The sequence below is a fragment of the Lacerta agilis genome, chromosome 8 (assembly GCF_009819535.1).
Source record: "Lacerta agilis isolate rLacAgi1 chromosome 8, rLacAgi1.pri, whole genome shotgun sequence".
Lineage (NCBI taxonomy): Eukaryota > Metazoa > Chordata > Lepidosauria > Squamata > Lacertidae > Lacerta > Lacerta agilis.
This window is the reverse complement of record NC_046319.1, coordinates 45,551,310-45,568,756: the sequence shown is the minus strand read 5'-3', so window position 1 is coordinate 45,568,756 and position 17,447 is coordinate 45,551,310. Positions and strand designations below refer to the sequence as shown.

The 17,447-nt window shown below is 42.4% G+C and overlaps 1 protein-coding gene across 2 annotated transcripts in view; it reads left to right on the top strand.

The window, feature by feature from the left end:
- MAF (MAF bZIP transcription factor) overlaps positions 1–17,447 on the top strand; it is a 232,142-nt gene that overhangs the window by 141,933 nt on the left and 72,762 nt on the right. The window lies entirely within an intron of this gene.

The following is a 17,447-nucleotide window of genomic DNA, read 5'->3' as shown; positions in this document are numbered from 1 at the left end:
GCTGAATAACAGCTCCCACGCCTAACCAGCATGACCAATGACCAAGGATTATAGCTTAGCAACATCTGGAGAGGTTTCCATCATCAGATAGTCAGAGCTCATGAGATTGTAGCCTCTTATTGTAGCCCGTTTGGTGTGACGACTGGGATGTTCAATTAAAACACGAGAAATCTCGGTGCAAATTCTCTTCTATCAAGCCAATATTGCTGGACTCCCATCATTTTGCCATATGCCCTGGGGCTTAACCTGCCTCACAGGCGAGAACATTAATAGCCCAACATTGGAAGGATAACTACATCCCAACTAAGAAAGAGTGGCTGAGTAAGTTAGCGGAATATCTGGAATCGGCAAAGCTGACCAATATAATAAAACAAAAGCCAAAAAAGGTAATTCAAGACCAATGGAATTGTTTTAATGAATATTTGAATAAACAAGGATCTAGAGAAAGGTTTTGGTTATGTTTAGAATAGCATTTAAGTGGATTTATGGTAACTCTGATGTTAAAGGGAAGAATGGCAAAAATGTTCAGATAGTGTAGGTAGTGAAATGCAGCAATGGAAGTTGACTATTGTAACTTTAACAATAATTTACTTTTCCTTTTCTTTCTCTTTTCTGCTTTTCTTTCTTTCTTTCTTTCTTTCTTTGGCCTCTTACTTTTTTCTTTCTCTGTATTTTCCTCTTTCCTTCTTTTCCTTTATTGTTTGTAATGTAAACTGTTTTTTTTTTATTGTGTGTAATGTGTATTTGTAAAACTTGTAAAAATTTGTAAACCATTTGGAAATAAAATAAAGATTTTATATTTTAAAAAAAAAACAAAAAACAAAACAAAAAAAAACCTGCCTCACAAGGCTGGGTCAGGTAGAGCTTAGAGCAAAGCCATGTACAGTCGTACCTCGTGTTGCGTTTGCTGCGGGTTGCGAACGACATGGGTTACGAATGCGCCAAACCCAGAAGTGTTTACTTCTGGGTTTCACCGCACGTGCGCAGAAGCACTCCGTGTGGTCTGTGCAAACACAGAAGCGTTCTGAGCAGAAGCACGATATCACGCTTCTGCGCATGCGCTATATCGCCCTTGGGTTGCGAACTTTTTGGGGTGTGAACGGCACCCCGGAACAGATCGTGTCCGCAACCCGAGGTACCACTGTAAAGTGTTCTGTGAGTTCCCCTCCTGTTTGCCTGGCTACCTACTTGTTTCTGAAACTATGGGAATGAAGGGAGCAGGTCCTGGCTGTAATTCACATGACCAGGCAAAATCCCTTCTTTTCCCCGGGCCTTTTAATTATTATTATTTATTAAATTTCTATACTACCCTTCATCTAAAGATCACAGAGCAGTTTACAGTATAAAAACACAAAAAAGATATACCATAGTAACAATGGTTACTAACAGTTTTACTCCATAACCAATTGGTTTTATGTTGCTTTTATATATAGTTTTTAATAATGCAATTGTTTTCATGTTATCCTTTTACTTGGTGTGTTGCTGTTTTTTTCATCCTGTGCAGCCACCTGGGAAAAAATAATTTGAAGGGCAGGATGCACAGACTACACAAAGATAAGAAATAATTTTAGATGGGGGACATTCCCAGTTCTACCTAGCGATGCCAGGGACTGAACATGGAACCTTCTGCATGCAAAGCAGATTTTCTTACCACTGAGCCCTTCCAAATGTCTTGCCTTGACAAGAAAAGTACAGTCTTGTGCTGATGAGGAAGGTTGCCATTAATTGAAACACTGGGTACGTTATTGTTCAATTAGGACTCCTATTATTTGGTAAATATATTTTTCTGTACAAATTTGAGTTTTGTTCATTAGATTGCTCTGGCATAACCTCCTCAGCAAGAAATAATTGTTTTTAAACTAATTAGCAGAATCTTCCCTTCCTTTGCTCTAAAAAGAGACAGACTCAAGGGCCTGTTTTCATGATTGTTTGCTCACTGATGGTCACCTTCCTGCTTTCCCTGATTGTATTTTATCAGATAATTTCCTTTGGGGAAGAACGCTGGTGGTTGTTCCTTGTAAATTAAATCCATCGTGTATGTTGTGATTTTTCAAGGGTTACTTCGTTTTGGCATTTGCAGAAATTAATACAAAGAATCTTATGATTGTTTAAACTGAGAGTTTGCTGTTGGTGAAGAGAAATCTGTTAGGTACAGTACTTCATCTCTGAAGAAACCTGGAAAATTCCTTCTGTTCCCCCATAGCCCCCTTTCTGGAAAGAACTTTGTTGATGAGAAACTTTCTGGTATCTGTTTGATGTCAACTTGCTCACAATCATAACGTCCCATGCCACCTGAGCAGATTCAGGTACGGTACACAACAGGCTAGCAGTGCAAGTCCATGGAGAATCTTAGGTTCAGGGGCCAAATGTGGCCCTGCAGATCTCTCTATTTTTCCCTTGGAACTTTCCCAGGCCACACCACTCAGCCCTGAGTATTTTGCCAGGCTGGAATGTGTGCTTGAACTCTGACAATGTCTCTTTCTTGCCTGGATGGAGGACAGAGGTGGCGGGTGCGAGTGTGTGCAGAAGCTAGCCTACTGTACTAAAGTAAAATGTAAACCCTGCTCTGCCCACCCCTGATGGTTATCCAGAAGTGAATGCAGCCCTCAGGCTGGAAAGTGTTCCCCACTTACGCCGTGTATGTTTACTCAGATGTAAGGCCCATGATACTCAGTGGGACATACTGCCACTTAACTGCCACCTTCATACGTCTGCCAGTTGTTCCGCAGCCATCACCTTTGCAGCCGGCCACAGCCCCCACCGATTCAGTGTGTGAAATATCTCTTTTGCACCTGCAACATACTATCCCTGCTTGTGTGTTTTTGCTTTGCCTGGTTCTTTCCCTGCTGTTTCCACTCTGATGTAATCTTTCACAGGACTGGCAGGCCTCGACGGACAACAGTTTGAGATATCTATTAATATTTCAACATGCTTTTAAGAAAATTTGGCCTTTTGTAGCTCAGGTCTTGGAGCAGACATATATAATGGTTAGTGATAGACATTACACGTTGAGTAGCTATTCCGTAGGTATGTTTCTATTGTTCCAAGTTACTTTTTAACATCTATTATTTAAAAAAAAGACAGTTATTTGTTTGCCTGCCTACAATGAATTCATCTGTTTGTGATCAGGAGAAATACTCATTTTCTCAATACAAGACTACCATTTTTAAATAAAATAAAATAAGTATGTATAGATTTAAGTATGGAGTGAGCCCTTTGCTCTGCTTAGAGCTTATAGTCTGTTCCCTGAATTTAGCAAAGAGCATCTGTAGGTAAAAGATAATCCCAAGGGTTTATCTATCCTACTGCTAGCTCCAGAGAGGTGATAGTATTATTCATTAAAAGGATAGCTATTTAACCCTTTTTAATTAATTTTAGAGGGGGGTAGGAGCTCCTCCATTTACCTGCAAAACTGCCCCTTCCTCTCCCAGCCTTTCAGCATAATACTTTCTTGAAGGAGCCATTTGCTTTGCATAAATGTAAAGTAATGTGTGTCATGACTAGGGACTTTTATATTATAGCGAATGTTATCTTTCTCAGCCAAGAAATAAGATTTTATAGTCATACAAAAGAGAGCTTGCAGTATATTAATAGGAATCTATAAATTAATCTCTGTATAACACCTTGTGAACACTCTGATTTTTATAGAGACTCAGAGCTGAACCCTTTACTGACTATTTTTTCCTTTATTGTGTTCATTAAGGGAATATAGCACATCAGGACTAAATATCGGCACATCTAATAAAGCACTAGAGAGAATTAAGTGGGCAGTTGGTACGGTATTGTTTTCTCTAATCAGAAATATAGCTGTACAGCTTTTGATTAATCTTCCATCCTGTCCCGATAAACCAATGAACTGGCTGTTAATAGCACTCAGAGCAATGCATTTTAAGCCACTTATGAGATTAATTGAATTAATGTTTTAATTATTTGAAGCATTTTTTGAATGATATCAGTGCCATCACAGCACTCTGCGTGCATGCAGCCTTGGGGAAATTGAAAGTATATCTCTACATTTATCACATTTGTTAGATGGGAAGAAAAAAGTAGATAAGTTATGGATATCTGTAATCCACTTACCAAATGTTTTAAGGACTGCTGACAAGGGGTGTAAATTTCAAAAATTTCTCTAGGATTATTGTGTTTAATGCCTGTGGCAGGCCAAGTTCCTCATTAATGGATGTATCTCATGAGCACATTCTTTGTTGCTTGTTTTTGCCTGCTATTTCAGCCTTGTTTCAAAGTGCAAACTTTGCACAGGCAGGAAGAAGCTGCATGCAGGCGAATTCTTGAATTTCACCTGGTTTGGTGCAGCAGGAACAGAGTTCTCTGTTCCTCCTCTGTGCCTCACATGGAAATGCAAAAAGGAAGATGGCACCCTGCCCTCTGGCTCCCAGCTGGCTAGAATTCTTTTGTTAGTGGGGAGAGGGTGCGCTAGTAACTTCTGTGAATTTATTTACAAGGCTGAATGCATTACAGTTTTGGCTGCGAACTGACAGGTTTGTCAGGATTAGGATTTATGACACTTGCTCCTTTCAGACATTGTCTGAATGCATGCATAGTTATGCTGATCATTATTAGGGGGAGACGGGGTGTGTGTGTGTGTGTGTGCATGCAGGGTGTAGGATTGCATGTGTCCAACTTCCACATTTTCATTTTTAGATCCGAGAAGACTCCCTGCTTATAGAACTGGTAAGACTCTCGCTGCGTGATTAGGGTGACCATACTTCGTCTATTTGGAAGGAATGTTACAGAAAATCCCTCTATTTCAAAGTGCCCTCTATTTGAGAGCTGTCCGTTCCAAGTCCAGTTTAAAGATAAGAACCATAAAAAGGGAAAGGAGGTGTCTGCTAACTTGCCCATCAATGGTTAGCAGCACCTTGTCAGCAGCAACAAATCACCTGGTGTCTTCCCTGTTATGATGAGATTTATTGTAATTCTTTTACATCAGAGGTGTTTTTTAATAGGAAAATTTGGGTCTATACATATAAATTGCCACATGTAAGTTTTACAAAAAATATTTTGATTATGCAGATCCTCTTTTTTTTTTCTTTTGGCAGTGTGTAACTGACCACTCTGTGTGATTGGCACTGATCATGCAGAGAGGAACCCCGCAAATGGGTTCTGTATGTAAGGTTCCTTCTCAGCTCTAACCACAGGCATGGAGGCTCTGCGGCTCTCCAGCTGCTGAGGGACCACAACTCCCATCATCCCTGACCAGCACTGATGAGAATTGGGAGTCAAACAACCAGAGGGTCATGGGACTTTCCCATCAATGTCTTAAAATGAATACATGAAAGCTGAGCAAGAGCAACTCCACTTTTGGAGCAGGGTAAAGTGTTGATCCGAATGACTAGCTTGTCCTCTTCCAGTTTTAAACACAGGAATCTGCCTTACACTGAATCCGACCCATTGGTCCCAACTAGCTCAGTGCTGTCAACACTTAACTGGCAATGGATCTCTAGTGTTTCAGGCACTAGTCTACCCTAGCCCTACTTAGGGATTGAACCCAGAGAGTTTCTGTATTCTTGAAGCCATTATTCTTCTTTTTTTTCATCTCCACCAGGTCTCTACTTTGGCTTTTTGCTTGTACAGTGTTCTAATTCATACTATTCTGGGAGCGCAGAGACAAAAAGAGAAAAAGAGGACAAATCTCACCCTAATTGTCACTTGTGCGCCCCCCCCCCCAATGTCTGGCTGTAATGAAAGTCACAACCATTATGAGTCATTATTTCCTTTGTCTCCTGCTACTGCTTACAGCTGCAAGTTTGTCCTCTTGTTTGGGACATAGATTAGAAGCTGCTTGTGGTCTGTGCCTAGGTGCTTGGTTGGGGCTTTGACTCTCACGGGAGATGTGACCTTTATTATAATTAATCGCAGTGCTCTCTAACCAATTTTAAAAAAATCAGAGCCAGAGTGGTGAAATGTTGGGCAAGGATCAGGGAGACTCAGGTTAAAATCTCCACTCAGTCATGATGTTTACTGGGTTACCACTCTCAGCATAACCTACTTCTCAGTGTTGTTGTGAGGACACTGAAGGGACAAAAAGAAGAAGTGGGATACTTGTTCCCATCTCTGCAGGATACACTCAAGAGATATCATTGGGTTGGAGGCTGTAAACTCCTTGCTCTTGAAAACCCCAGCAAGTAAGAATCCAGACTGTGCCTGTCTGCATAGCTCCACCTCCTCTGTTTACAGTGGTACCTCAAACTTAATCCATTCCGGAAGTCCGTTCTAAAACCAAAGCGTTCCAAAACCAAGGCACGCTTTTCCATAGAAAGTAATGCAAGATGGATTAATCCATTCCAGACCCCCTAAAACAGCAATTTAACATGAATTTTACTATCTAATGAGACCACTGAACCATAAAATGAAAGCAATAAACAATGTACTCCAGTCGCACAATCAGCCAATCAGTAGCTGAACTGGGTTCCACACAGTCACAAAAACAAAACAAAAAGAGCCACAAAAATGCAAAATAAATAGCAGAAAACAGACAGACCTCAGTGTAACACTCAAAACAGAAGTGTGGCACTCAAATTGGGAGCGTAACACTCAAAATGGAGCTTGTTCGGCTTCCAAAAAAAGTTCGCAAACTGGAACGCTTACTTCCGGGTTTGCGGTGTTTGGGTTCCAAGTTGTTTGTGAACCAAGGTACCACTGTACATTTATTTTACACTTTCTAAAAAGCTTCGTAGTTTTATTGTGAGTTTTAATAACATAAATTATGCCTGCTCAACAAGAGTGGACCTACAGGTGTCACTACTTATGGTTCAGTTCTATGTGTGGTTCAGCACTGTGTAACACTTTACTCGGACCCCTTCTGAGTTTGATGGGGCTGGTTCATAAGCAAGTGACACTAAAAATACTCCACTGTGAGTCTTGCATCAGAGTCATCTCATCTCAGAGCTATGAGCCATGGGTGACATCAGTGAGGATGGCTGCCATGTATTGAGTCAGATCATTGTTCCATCTAGCTGAGTACTTTCTATGCTGACTGGTAGCAGCTTTCCAGGATTTCAGACGGGGACATTCCCATTCCCACTTGGAGATGCTAGTAATTGAACCTGGGGATTTCCGCATGCCAAGCAGATGCTCTGCTACTGAGCTACAGCCCTTTATTCCAGCCTTCATTGCTCTCAATAAAGGACCAGCTTAAATAGGAACATAGGGAGCTGCTTATACTAAGCACAGCCATTGGTCTGTGTAGCTCAGTACTGTCTGCACTGACTGGTAGCACTTTTCCAAGATTTCAGACAGGGGACATTCCCAGACCTATCTGGAGATGCTGGGGATAGAACCAGGAACCTTCTGCATACAATGAGATAAGATACCTTGGATGAGGGTGAGGCAACATCCTTTTGAAGGAGAGGTGGTCTTGCCAAATTCTCAAGTTCTGCGGAATTTCACTTCCTATTAAGAAATTATTCTTTTTAGTTATCAGCTAGATGGACAGTCATATGCTTTAATAATCAACTTTCCCCCCATAGAATCAGAGAATTGTAGAGTTGGAAGGGACCCCAAGGGTCATCTAGTCCATCCCCTTGCAATGTAAGAACCTCAACTAGATCACACATGACAGGTGGCCATTCAACCTCTGCTAAAAAAAAACCTCCAAGAAAGGACAGTCCACTACTTCCCGAGGGAGTCTGATCCACTGTCAAACAGCTCTTACTGTCAGAAAGTTCTTTCTGGTGTTTAGTAGGAATTTCCTTTCTTGTAACTTGATGTCCGGAAAAGGAAAGTGAAATCGGAGCAGAAAGGTGGGTAGGCACTGACCGCGGTGCAAGGCTCTCTCCACAGCTTTCGGCTTGTCACACTTCCTGGAATGTCTTGGGGCCTTTGTTAAGTTAGGCGGTGCATGAAGAAGGTGCAGCTGACAGGAAGCAGAGGAAAGAGCCTTGCACACACTTCCCAGAATGCCTTGGGACATGATGCAGCATCACTTGCATTCCAAGAAAGCTGCGGAAGGAGGCATACACTTTTGTGAGCGGTGTGGGGCTTTTCTTTTTAAGTTTTAAAAGCAAGGGGGGAAATGGAAACCCCCTTGAGCACTTCAGGGTAAGGCAAACAGCAAACTGCTCCAGCAAATTTTGGAGAATTTCTTTCCTTGCATGTTACCTTTCAGGAAGCCTTGTTTTGCCTACACCCATCTGAATTTTCAAAGTTTTCAACCCAGCTTTGTGATAAACCAGAGTGCCCTTTTTACATCTAAAATGAGGAACTCTGGTTTAATGTCAGTTTGCTAATCAGGATCTAACCTTTGGTTTGTTCCTGCTTTAATATCCAGGATAGTTAGCTGACACAAAACTGGAGTTCCCCATTTTGGACATAATGGAGGGACTCTGGTTTAATCAGTCAAGGTCTGAAGTGCTTAAGTCAGCATGTAAAGCGAGGAGATATAGGGAAGGTTTAGCTCAGCCTTTCACAGCCTGGGGTCCTCCAGATGTTTTGGGCTACTACTCCTAGTCTGCATGGCCAATAGTTAGGATGATGGGAGTTTTAGTATAAAACATCTGGGGAGCACCAGTTTGAAGCTGATTTTGCTAGGTGGCATCATGACATCTGAACCATCTAGAGTTCTGTCATGGTGACAGTATGCTTTCAAAATCCATTTTATTTAAACCAGAAATAGGAAAACTGTGGCCCTCCAGATGTTGCTGTCTTACAACTCCCATCACCCCTGAGCATCAGCCATGCTGTCTGCAGCTATGAGTTGGAGTCCAACAACATTTGGAGGGAGACAGGCTCCCCATCCCTGGTTTTCTTTTTTTTGGGGGGGTGACATTAGGAAGTTCAGAAACCTTCAATAGCAGAACAGAATTCATTTCAACATATTCTGTTGCTTCACCTTCCATTGTGATACTTGACCTATGGCAATGGTAATAGGTGCTTTCTTTGTATATTCCTTTTTTTACAAAATTAACAAATATGTTCTGTTTTTTCTGCATATTTCTAGATTGCATTTAATTTACTTTAAAAGGCATGGGAATTTTTTTGAATTGTTACATATATGCATGATAATGCAACCCTTTAGAAACCAAACTATCAGTTAAGGTGGCATATTCTTCTGTTGTTGTTTTTCTGCTGTTAACTGGTGTTTGAGTTTGTAAGGCCCATCAGCTTTACATTTGGGCAGGCTCCACCCATAATTCATTCTGCAAATGATCACTCTCCTTTTCTGCACTCTGCTGTCTTGAAAGCCCCTTGAGCACATTGGCTGGGCTTCTCTGTATGTGCAGAAGGCAAGCATGCTGCCTACTGGGTGCCTGGCTAGAGTTTATTTTTTAAGTGAAGTGTACTTTTGCCACCTCTCCTCCTTCCCCTGGAGAAATCCAATGAATTCTGCTCCCTCTTTCCCAGCCCACAGACAAGGCAGAGAATTTCAGGAGACTGTTTGTGCACAGTCCTCGTAACAACAGCAGCCTATCCCATTAAAAAAAATAAAATGGGGGTGGGGGGGTGAGACTTTTGTTTCCTTATAGTTTAGACCCAACTTTTAATCTGCTAGACCTTCACACCAAAGATAAAGGAAAGAGTCATTCTGAGGGCTCTTGTCTCCTTCATTTTCACAGTAGGTTCCCAGAAACTTGCTGCTCACAGGTGGCTCTGCAATTGTGACACATTGGGAAAATTGAGTCTTCAATGGGACTTTGATTCATACTTCCACCTGTGTGCCTTGATGGCCAGGTTAGTGCTCTGGGCTGCAATACAAAACATGACAATCCCGGCTGCTTAGTCCTAGCCCCTGATTGTCTTCCTTGCTGTTTCATTTATCAGGCATGTGCTTCTTTTATTCTGTGCCTTTCTCTATGATAACACGAGGGACAAAATAGACAAAGGCTGTGCAGTCCTAACTTCTCTTACTTTGCAGTAAGTCCTGTTGAATTCAATAGGACCTACTTATGAGCAGACATGGCTAAGCTTGCAGTTAGTGAAACAGGCACACCCTCCCCCACCTCCAAACAGTCCACAAGAGCCTTGGCAACTTACTATGCATGTGGTGCCATCAATGTGCATGGGGTTTTCAGAGCTCAAGGGAACAGACCTCCTCCACCAGGGAGCTTGCAATCTGGAATTTTCCATGTGGGGAACAAGACAGCAGAGGGGAAGGGGGAGGGAGGGATATACAAGAAAGCAATATGCACTTGTTCCACTTACTGTCTCTTACACTTGGTTACAAGCTGGGTTGTAGTAGGACAGGGTTGGGGAATCTGTAGACACTACCAGCTTCCACTATCCCTGGCCTTTGACCATGCTGGCAAGAACTGATGAGCACTGGAATCCAACAATCATCGAAGAGCCACAGTAGGGGCGGACCTTGGGAATATGCCACCCTGTGCAAGGGCAACATTTGAAACCCTTCCCCCAGCCCTCGCGGCACCAGCTTAAGCCAGGTAAACAAGGTGCTGGTCTTTGGTAAGGAGGTGCAAGGCTCTGGCAGGATCCTAGAGCCCTCATGGCTCTATTCCAAAGCCCAGTAAGCACTTGCGAAACTTTGGGAAGAAGGCAGGAAGACTCTAGGACCCTGTCAGAGCCCTCATGCCTCCTTCCCAAAGCTGGGTAAGCACTTACCAGGCTTTGAGAAAGTGCCCTCTTCGGCTGTGCCCCCAATGCCTCCAAACTGCTCACACTGCCCTAAATCCACCTCTGGACTTACCTGTCTCACAACAAAGGCATTGTGGCCAAGGAAGAGCAATCTCACCTCCACCCTCCCCTATGCTCACATTACATGTGAAAGGTCCTTGGCCATGATAGGTGTTGAAGTCGAGCAACATCTGGAGGGCCACACTTCTCCAACTCTGCAGCAGGAGCTGGCAACTAGGGGGCCCTGCCAAGGCCTTCACAGGAAAGATAGGGTTTGAGGGTGGATTTGAAGTGCATAAGAGAGGTGGCATCATGCTGCTGTTCAGGGATCCGGTTTCAAGCAGCAAGGGTGGAAGGGTGGAGTCTTTGAGAGAGCAGATGGTGGAGACCGGTGGAACCAGAGCAGATGGTGGAGACCCGTGGAACCGGAGAAGCAAAGAACATGGACAGGGATGCCTCCGAATATAAGAAATGCTATAGTCTCTTGTACACAGTCTTGCCTCCATCCATGTTGTGTTTTGCATACTATAGTCTGCTTGACTTGTTCAGGCTTTACCCTGAAAGGCAAATGAGCTTCAAGCTTTGCACCTCCTGCTGAAAATTGGGCAAGGGGGCAATCAGCCATTAAAAGCAGAACACATTTTAGGAATTTGCATTGGTTCGTGTGGGAGACACAGTTTCTGGACAGAGGGCATTTGTGCGTGGGGGAATCTGTACTGAGATAATGTAAGCTTTCACCCACATTCCTACACAGCCCATGCAGATAAAGAAAAGAGAAAACCCAGATATGCATTTCTAACTGAATCTCAGGGAGCCGTTATTTTCTAAAATTTAGCAACCCTACTCCCAACAGTATTCATTAGAATTTTTGATGACCATTTGAAATCCTTTGTGTTTACCTGAAATTATACTAATGTTACTAATAAGAAAAGGTGTAAGTTTTCAGAGAAATGGTTAATTTGTAAATGAAATCAAAGATGGATCAATACATTTGGGAGAGGGTGGCGGGGACTCAATATGCTATTTTTTAAAAAGCACCATGCATTTATAAAGGTGACACAGTCCTTTAGAGCCCGCTGTTCCAATCCATTGTGTAGCGATACTGACAAAGACTGACAGCTCTTAGAAAGGTATAATGTTCCCAAGCCAATTGCTAGCACAGCTCAATGAGATAAAGATCAGTAATTCGATGGAGGTGAAAGGGCTAAACGTTGGAGGTTAATCTGCTATGTTCTTATTACTAATCAAACTTCCAGCAGTTTATTCTAACAGTATCAGAACCCCATACAAAAAAAAAAAAAGTATTACAAGGTCTAACATCCTTATTTGTTTTGGTGCTTTTTCAAGGCGCATGCTTTTTCAATATCATTTTAACTTGCCAACTACTATCTTCTTAACTGACGTGTATTAGCTTGAGTCTTTTCTGGGCAAGGGTTCTGATGTATTAAATTTTTATTTTGTTTTACCTTGGTGCTGGTAATTTAAGCTTAAGCTATGCTTAAGGTATATAATTCTGTTGAGAAGTTAATGGAGGGGAACGCGGACCTCTTGTACAAGGAAACTGTGTTGGACGAGCACCAATGGCATATCAAAATGTAGGCCCCAGAGATAATAACATTGCAGCTGTTTCTGTCCCAGAACCTCCACCAGCAGTTTCTTCCTGTATCTTAATTTTCCTGTAGATAGAAGCTTATGAAAAGCATCTTGTGAGTTCCAAGGTCTGCATTACTTAACAGAAACGAAAACAAAAAACCCCAACACTTATTTTAAGAGAGTAGGCCTGTGTGCCTTTTTGAAATCAGTTTATTAAGGTTTTTCATTATCTGTACAGCAATAAATCAGAATTGAAAAATCAAGGGAATGAAAGAGGGAAAACAGCTTGCAAGCTGAGGACTCTCTTGGCATCTTTTCCCACTGGGTATGGAAGCTAAACATCAGCAGCCCCACTGGTGGGAAATGACATGGACCCCCTTTTCCCCAAGGAACCATCCCTTCCTGCTACCCCAGAAACAGCCAATTTGCTGTCTTCCATATTATGACTCTTGACTCCCATCAGCCCTGATCATTGGCCCTACAGACTGAGCCCCAACAACACCTGGATCACACCATATTGGCTACCCTCATGCTGTCCTTTCCCTTCCCCTCCTTTGGGACCACAATGGGAGAACTGTTGCAAGGGTCTCGGTGTTCAGCTGGACTGTTTGAGGAACCCAGGTTTTCTTTCGGTGTGAGCAGCCTTCTGCTTGCTCATTCCTAACTTAGGCTATTTGACTAGCCCAGCTTCTTTCTAGGATCTAAGACAGAGATCTTTTGCATCACGCGCTGCATGATCCTATTTAACTGGAGATGCTTGGGATTGAACCTGGGACCTTCTTCATCCCAAGCATGTGCCCCTGAGGTATCACCTCTCGGTGTGCTACAAAGCACCCTGTTGCATTGGCTCATTGAATATTTTGCTTTACAATGCTGTTCCTGCTTTCCGCCTGTGTCGTGGCAAGCACTGTTGAAACGCTCTCTGCTTTTTCAATGGTTAAATGCCTCAGTTCTCTTGCAGCCTAGTGGGACCCTCTTGGAAAGCTTACAAAAAAAAAAAAAAAAGAAAAATCCAGTCAAGAGAGGGAAAAAGGAAGCAGAAAGAAGTAGCAGCAACAGCAGCAGAGCAATGTCTGCTTGACACCACATGAGGGATGCGAATTGTCAATTTGTTGACAGTGTCATGTTGCCACTACCAGCCTTTCTCTCTCTCAGTGATTTGGAAGGAACTCAAAGTTTCCCAGGCTAAGATGCCTTGTGTTACAGCTTCTGCATGTCCAGAGAAGTCAGGTGCAATTGGTGACAACTTTGCTTTTTATGAGATATGGAAGCTGCTAGTTGTTGTCTTTTAAAAGCATCATTGTTTGGGCTTGGAGCACTAAGGAGAGGGTTGAGGGTGAGAAATGTGAGCTGTGCTGGCAAATGCCTTTTTCTGCTGTCTTTAGGCCTCCTGTTCTCTTTGGGGGAAGAGGCATAGCTCAGTCAGAGAGCATCTGTATTGCATGCTCAGGCAGGGCAGGAGATCCTGATAAGCTGCTGCCAGTCAGTGTAGAATATGTTGAGTTAGATGCACCACTAGTCTGGCTCAGTATTAGGCACTTTCCTAGGTTCTCTTCTTCATCAGATCAGATAAACTCCCAGGGAGGGAACTAGATATTGCAGGGTTCCAAAACCTCCAGACTCTAATAAGGGGCTGGGGGAATTGTTGGATGGGGGGTGGTGGTTAACCTTTTCCTAACCTAAAGATTGTTCCCTCGAGTATATCAGAGCAGTTGTTATTTCCTCCCTCTTAGCTGAGTTTTGAAACACAAACTGAACCCCAACTTTGGGAAAGCAGCCCCAGGACCATTTACATGGAGTAAGAGAGGCACTGCTGTAGCTGCTGACCTCCTGGCCACTCCTGTTATCTCGGCTGATGTGGAATTGGTGGCATAAATCTGCCACTTCTTAATTTATTTTTATTCCACCCTTCCTTCAAGAGGGATCATAACTCAGTGGCTCAGCACCTGCTGTCTGTGCATAAGGCTCCAGGTTCAAATCATGGCATCGCCAGTTAATAGTACCAAGTAGTAGGCAAGACCTTTCTCTGCCAGAGATCCTGGAGAGCCACTACCAGCCAGAGTATTCCTCTGCTCCTAACAACCTAATGCAGGTTACTCTTATTTATGGGAGGGACTATAGCTCAAGCACATGGCTTACATGAAGAATGTCCCTGATTTGGTGCCCAGCTTTTTCAGACAGGGGTTGGAATGCCATTTTTCGAAAACTCTAGAGAGCTGCTGCCAGTTTTAGGAACAGAAGAAGCTATCAAATCTACTTCAATATTGCCTACTGTGATGGGCAGTGGCTCTCTGTGTTTTGAGGCAGGAATTTATTCCAGCCATACTTGGAATCAACCCTGCAGGGTCTGAATCTGGAACCTTCAACATGCAAGGCAGGTGCTCATTGAGCCACACAGTCCATATCCAGAGTAGGCAATACAAAACTAGACAGACCTGTGGTCTGATTTGGTATAAGGCAGCTGGAACCGGGGGCAACATGTCTGGTGGTCCGCCACCTAACCAGAATAAATTTCATCCTTTTAAAAATAACTTGAAAATACTGTACTTGCATGATGCACAAATACTGGAAGAAATAGTGTGGGTTGTTTTTTTTTTAACTTTAAAAACAACAACACCTGGATGTCAGAACTGAGTTGACATTTTAAGTCCTCTTTTCATCAAGCAGCCTCCTTTAAATAGGCAGACGTGTAGCTTTCAAAGTATCCTCCGAGTTCTACTTTCCTACCTTGAAAACTCAAAGAATAAATCCTTTTAATAAGCTCTTGGTTGGGTCCGCACACCCCTTCCTTCTGTTGAGGGAGGCGTACTGAAGCGATATTATAGAAATGTGTATACCTGTCAGTAAATTAGCAGCAATGAAGAGCAAATGCCAGCATGGGTGAAATGGAAACATTTCATGTGATTTGGGGTTGTGTGTGTATGTGCGTGTGTTGGAAGATGCATGCAAGGGCAAACACTTTGAGCATCTGTGACCCACACTCAGGGCTGCCAATCCATTTCAACATCTACTTAGTTGTTTCTGCTTATCTTCTTTATGTTTTCCAAGTACATGTGTTGTCTTGTAGGTTATGTGTACAACCCCAGCTCCTTTTCCTTCCAGCAAGCATTGTTGCTAATGTAAACCCCACTAAGTTTATTCAGAATTAAGCCCATTTCAGATGTAAGCCTGCAAATTATTGAAGCCTCCATTTGATCCAGCAAAACTTCTTAAAGACACCTGCAAATAAAAAACGCACCTGGCAAGCATTTTCAAATAATTTTCAAATAATCATACATGACTGTGGAATCTCTGAAGCTTTCTTGGCAGGAAAAAAAAACCACAACAATAGCAAATTAACAGCTATTAGTAATTTTATGACTTTCCCTGATAGAATTGGGCAGAATTTAATTCACAGATTAGCTCCTTCTTGGAATTATTTTGTGGCTTTTGGCCTCACCTGCGTTTTGAGTTCCCTGCTATATTTTTCTACCTTTTAAAATAACCACCTTTCAAAACTCAGTCCACAAGCAGGGAGCTGTGATGTGTTACAGTATCTTGTAATGCAGCTGCCTTCTCCTTATGAGTCAGTGCTGTGTAATGTCTAGGAAGTTGCTCCCTTAGCTTTTTTTAAGGAGTGTTTTCATTCACACAGGCATGGTTCAGGAAAGACAGGGCTGACTCTGCATTCAGCTTGTGGCAAAGAAGCAATTTTCAACAGTGCTGAAAGCATCTTGCGAGAAAAATAATCTTATCAAGGGATAGGGAGTGAGTTTGTTTTGGAGAGCCAAATTTAGCAGGAGGTTCCTTTTTTTCCATAAACGCGCAAGATCTGGCATGCATAAACAGAAGCTGCTTTAAACACATGCTTTGTGTTTGGTAACTGCAAAGCCTGCTGGATGCATTCCAGAGATTGATGAGAGCCAGTGTCTCAGTCCTGAAACCCTCATTTCTCAAACACAGCCAGATCTACACGCTATCCAGTTAAATTGAAAGCTTCCAACTTCAACTAGTCAACGAGATTGTGTTCTAGTTCATATTTTTCCATCAACAGTGCATCTCAGTGGGGTTGGAGGGGAGCCTCCCAGTGGTTGTAGCAGCTGCCAGTCATCCAAAAAAGCTGTATGCTCCAGTAAATTTATCTTTGCAGATTCCTGTATAAATTGATCTGATCCACACCTCCAGGACTAATTGTGCTAATCAGAAGTTACTCCACAGATTTTACTCTACCTGGACAAAGTTCTCGGCTCAAAACAAAAAGAGAGAGAGAGAGAGAGAGTTTGGAATTTATTAATAAACTGAATAATATTTCAAAAATCTCAAAGTCACATATAGTTCAAGAAACAGTGTCTCGTTAAAACATTAAAATAAGCAAAAACACAACCTAAAAGTAAAATGGCAGGATAAAAACACATAAAGTAAATAAAGCAGAAGATCGAACATGTAAAAAAGGTTCTAACCTAGATTTCTTTATTTATTTAGCTAGCTGTTTCTAATCCACATTTTTTGTAAAATATATAGATATAAATAAAAACAATAAAATCAGTCTATAGATGTCCATAATATATAATTAAAGTGTCCCTGCTCCTGCCAACCTAGCAGTTCGAAAGCACGTCAAAGTGCAAGTAGATAAATAGGTACCGCTCCGGCGGGAAGGTAAACGGTGTTTCCATGTGCTGCTCTGGTTCACCAGAAGTGGCTTAGTCATGCTGGCCACATGACCCAGAAGCTGTATGCCGGCTCCCTCGGCCATTAACGCGAGATGAGCGCCGCAACCCCAGAGTTGGACACGACTGGACCTTATGGTCAGGGGTCTCTTTACCTTTACCTTTATATACTGGTTGGTTAAGAAAGAAAACAGATTGTGAAGGCCTGTCAAACTGGTACAATTTTCAGGAGATGTTTGAAAGAAGGCAGGGACCGTCTCTTTTGGTTCAGGGAAAGCCTTCAGAAATGCATTTTTGTGTGTGGACTTTTATTTAAAATTCCAGATTAATATGGAAACATAATGGAGTGGATTTAGGGGTGAAAATGGCATGGACCAGAGAAAGGAGGACTCACCCATGCCTGCACTTTGCACAATGTTGTTTACTGAAGAGAGAACAATGAAAGCCCTGTCCAGATTGAAGGCTCTCTCTAACAAAACAAACAAAAAGTGCTCAAACAAATATATAATGGAGTGTCATAAAGGTGTGTGAATTATAACTTACAGACACTCATATGATATCCATAGGGCAATCCATAACATTTTGTTTTCATTGCTTTAGTTTAAAATATGCTTTTTCTCA